This window comes from Salvia splendens, chromosome 22 (assembly GCF_004379255.2).
Source record: "Salvia splendens isolate huo1 chromosome 22, SspV2, whole genome shotgun sequence".
NCBI classification, from domain to species: Eukaryota; Viridiplantae; Streptophyta; class Magnoliopsida; order Lamiales; family Lamiaceae; genus Salvia; species Salvia splendens.
In genome coordinates this window covers 20,030,332-20,035,117 of record NC_056053.1, presented here as the reverse complement: position 1 = coordinate 20,035,117, position 4,786 = coordinate 20,030,332, and positions in this window count along the sequence as shown.

Here is a 4,786-nt window from a genome sequence, read left to right as displayed (position 1 = left end):
CCAATCCTAGCTGTGCCGGAGCCAGAGACTGACTATGCGGTATATACGGATGCGTCGAAGGTGGGACTGAGATGTGTGCTTATGCAGAAGGGGAAAGTGATTGCATATGCATCGAGACAATTGAAGCCCCATGAACTGAATTATCCGACGCATGACTTGGAACTGGCAGCTGTGGTACATGCTTTGAAGATCTGGAGACATCATCTTTATGGAGTCCGTTGTGAGATATACACGGACCATAAGAGTCTAAAGTACTTCTTTGAGCAAAAGGAGTTGAACATGCGCCAACGTAGGTGGCTCGAGTTGGTAAAGGACTACGATTGTGGTATAAATTACCATCCGGGAAAAGCAAACGTAGTGGCTGATGCTCTTAGTAGGAAGTCTCAATCTCAGCTGGCCACCTTTCTTACTATCGAAGAGAGTATAATCCAAGAGTTCAGTAAGATGCGCTTGGAAGTGGTGAGAATGCCCGAGACTGTGGAAGGGATAGTAGCCACGTTGGTGATGGAACCCGACTTAAGAGCCAGAATTGTAGAAGCTCAACGGCGAGATACGTTACTAGAAAAGATTCGCTCAGAAGTGAGGACGGGTGAACTCGGAAATTTTCGTGAGGCAGCGGATAATGGTCTCACATACAAGGGAAGGTTGTGTGTGCCTAAGGATGAAGGCCTGAGGATGGAAATCATGAGAGAAGCACATGAAACCCCATACGCTGCTCATCCAGGGAGCACCAAAATGTATCAAGACTTGAAAAGACAGTTTTGGTGGAACGGTATGAAAAAGCATGTTGCGGCATTTGTGGAGAGATGCCTAGCATGTCAACAAGTAAAGGCGCTACACCAACGGCCCTATGGGAAATTGCAACCCCTCGAGATTCCGGAATGGAAGTGGGAACATATTGCAATGGACTTTGTGGTAGGACTGCCAAAATCCAGCGAGGGAACACGGTGATTTGGGTGATTATAGATCGCCTCACCAAATCTGCCCATTTTGTGCCGGTTCGTGCCACTTATGGATCCGATCAGTTGGCTAAGGTATATGTACGGGAAATTATACGCTTGCATGGAGTCCCAGCGACAATCACATCTGATCGTGATGCTAAATTCACTTCTAGATTTTGGACAAGCCTGCAGCGCGAGTTGGGGACTAAGTTGAATTTCAGTACAGCGTTCCACCCGCAAACCGACGGGCAGTCGGAGAGAACGATACAAGCATTGGAGGACATGCTACGAGCCGTGGTGCTAGATCGAGGCGTAGGTTGGGAAGAAGTGTTGCCCTTGGTAGAGTTCGCTTACAATAATAGTTACCAGGCGGACTATCAAGATGGCCCCATATGAGGCCTTGTATGGAAAGAAGTGTAGATCGCCACTTTATTGGGATGAAGTGGGTGAGAGAAGAATTCTCAGACCAGACTCTGTGGAAGAAATGGTAGAGATTGTCCGACAAATCCGTGGGAGATCAAGGAGGCACAAGATCGACAGAAATCTTATGCGGATGTTCGAAGGACCGATTTACAGTTCGAGGTCGGGGAAAAGGTCTTTTTGAAAGTCTCCCCTTCTAAGGGAATAACTCGTTTTGGAGTGAAAGGAAAGCTGAGACCCCGATTTATCGGTCCATACGAGATTTTGGATAGAGTCGGCGTGGTAGCATACAGATTGGCCCTACCACCAAGCTCGGAAATGTGCACAACGTCTTCCATGTGTCACAATTGAGGAAGTATGTGTATGACCCCACACACATCGTTCACCAAGAAGAAATGATGGTCCTAAATCCCGATCTAAGCTATGAGGAGAAGCCGAGGCCATTGTGGATCGAAGAGTGCAAGAATTGAGGAATAAGTCAATCGCTTCGGGGTGTGAAAGTACGGTGGAGGAATCATGGAATCGAAGAAAGCACATGGGAATTAGAAGATAAGATGAGAGAGAAGTTTTCCAGAGCTGTTGAGTGATCTAACAAATTTCGGGACGAAATTTTGTTAAGGTGGGAGGAATGTAATATCCGAGATCTTGTGGTTTTGGTTCTTTAATTTAATGAATGTCTTATGTGTTGTGCTTAATATATGGTGTGGAAATATTAATTGCTTTACACTTTTGTTGCGGATGGGGTGGTTTTTACCTAGCATTAAAAGTGATTAACTAATTAAGCTAGAATTAAAATCCTAAATAACAAAGTTAATTTCCTCCCTCCCTAATTCTCTCGGCTTTTCAAAAAAAAACCCCTCCCCCTCTCCCCACTAATTTCTCAACCTCCCCCACTCCCTCTTAACCGATTCTTTTTCCCTTTTTCCAATCTCTTTCCCTCTTCGGTCTCTCTCATTCTCTCGCCTCGCTCTCTCTCTCGCAAAGTTACTCTCTCTCTGGTAAGTCTCCCTTCTTCTCCCCTCTCGGTTTTTACCATTCCCTCTTACTCCCTCTCATTGATTCCTGATTTTCATTAAGGTAGCAAACTCTCGGCGTACCGTTTTGAAATCGGAGTAGGGAAGCTCTTGACCCTACGTTTCGAACTATTCGGAGAAAGAGAAGTAAGGTAACCCCTAACCCTTGTTAATTTTCGAAACCTCATGCATATAGGACGTTTTGGAGGGTTTTAGGTGCTGAATAGGTTGTGTGGAGTGACGTGTCTGTGTGAAGCATGTCTTTGTTGGTAACTGACAGTGGGTTCCGACCCCCTTTTTAACTAAGCAAACGATCTCCGTTGGGTACGAGTTTTTGAACTGTGTAAAGGTTTAATGTGTCCTTTGTGTGGTGTGTAAATTTCAGCTTCTTTGGATGTCGTATGATTTTATTATGATTTTTGCAAGTAAACTGCGCAGTTTTCGCGAGTTGTATGTTTTTGGGAGATGTTTCATGTGCAAGTGGCGTGTTTCTGAGTGATAGGTTTTTGTGATGAATGTGGGTGTGTTTGGCCAAGAGATGGCTCGGAGGAATCAGTGTTTGGTTCGAGAGTTTTCGTGTGTGTTGGCCGTGAGAGAGTTGTGGGTTCAGCCTAGGGCAGATTTGTGGAGAGTCTGGAAGGGATGATCCCAGGTGTTTGGTGTGTTGGGTGTGTTTGGGATGTAGAATGCGTGGTGTTTTGTCGTATAGGGTTGAGAAGGTTTGGGTCGGGGGTCAGAGGAAAAGGGGTGTAAATTAGGCGCCGAGCAGACGGCCGAGGTGGTCGGCCGAGGGTGCCGAGCCGGACGGCCGAGACGGTCGGTCGAGGTGCCGAGCGGACGGCCGAGACGGTCGGCCGAGGTGCCGAACAGGCGGCCGAGACGGTCGGCCGAGGTGCCGAGCCGGACGGCCGAGATGGTCGGCCGAGGTGCCGAGCTGTGCCGAGACAGGTGCCGAGCTGAGCCGAGACAGGTGCCGAGCTGTGCCGAGACAGGTGCCGAGCTGTGCCGAGACAGGTGCCGAGCTGTGCCGAGACAAGTGCCGAGCTGTGCCGAGACAGGTGCCGAGCTGTGCCGAGACAGGCGGCCGAGGTGCCGAGCCAGGCGGCCGAGACGGTCGGCCGAGGTGCCGAGCCAGGCGGCCGAGGTGCCGAGCCAGGCGGCCGAGACGGTCGGCCGAGGTGCCGAGCCAGGCGGCCGAGACGGTCGGCCGAGGTGCCGAGCCAGGCGGCCGAGACACCGAGCCAGGCCGAGACGCCGATCCTTTTCCGAGCTTTTTCCGAACCTTTCCGAGCCAAGTGAGCCGTTGCACAGTAAGGGTATGCCAGGACTTGGAGTGCTGTGTTCGTGTGTCGTGTGCGCGTTTGGGTACGTCGTTTGCGTGCGGGGTGTGTTCGAACGTGTGACTTTGTGTGTTTGTTTTGTAATATGTTGTTAAGTGTATGTACGTGTAACGTGCTAGATGTTGAAGTCGTCCACGTAGGAATCATGCATTGTCGTTTAAAGTCTCGTCTCTTCTGACTCTAATCATGATATTATTTATCTTTCAAAAGGGTGATCTTTTTCGAGGAAAGTGTGGTTGAAGGGAAGGGTTTTAAAAGCTAAGCAATCGAGGTGGCTTTTCTACCCTACTTTTATGTGGGTTATCTTTAAATACGGACTTTGTTCCGGAAATGTTTATGGAGGTGAACTGTTTGTCTTGCCAATTTTTTGTTTTGAAACCTATCTGAAGTGGTTTACCACATATGTTTAATCGAATTCGGGTCTGTTGGGCTGCGAACCCTCAGGCTAGTGTACACGAGACTGGGTGCCATCTGAGAGCAAGTTGGCCGGTCTAGATGACCTGGGGTGTGGCCACGCCCCTTGTCATGGTTGGATCAGATAGTGTATGATAGTGGGAATAAGGGTGGCAATATCTGAAAATGACTGCGCAGTCGAATTTATGAAATGTATTTTGTGTACTTGGGTTATTTTCATTATACTCAAAACCCCAATGTTACACTGTTATGGCATGACAAACTATGTTTTTGGCGTGTGTCCACTGAGTGCATAAGTACTCAGCCCTGCATGTTGTTTTCTTAATGTGCAGGTTGAGCGACGATGGGGATGACGGATGTTGAGCAGCCAAAGCTGAAATAGATTTTTATTTGGTCTTTTGGATGGTGTCGTGTCGTCATACATGGCAGCATCTGTCTTTTGGTCTTTCCGCTGCTTGTAATCCGATACAATGTTTTCCTTTAAACTCTGAATACTTTAACTTTTGTAATGTCGTCTTAAGTACAATGTTTAAAAGTGAACTCCTTTATTAAATGTTTTGGGTCAAATATTCTTGTACCCCCTTTCTTCCCCGCTTCTTTATCCCCCCCTAGTCGCGGTCCACCGTACTTCCTATCCTTAGGAAATGCGGGGGTGACA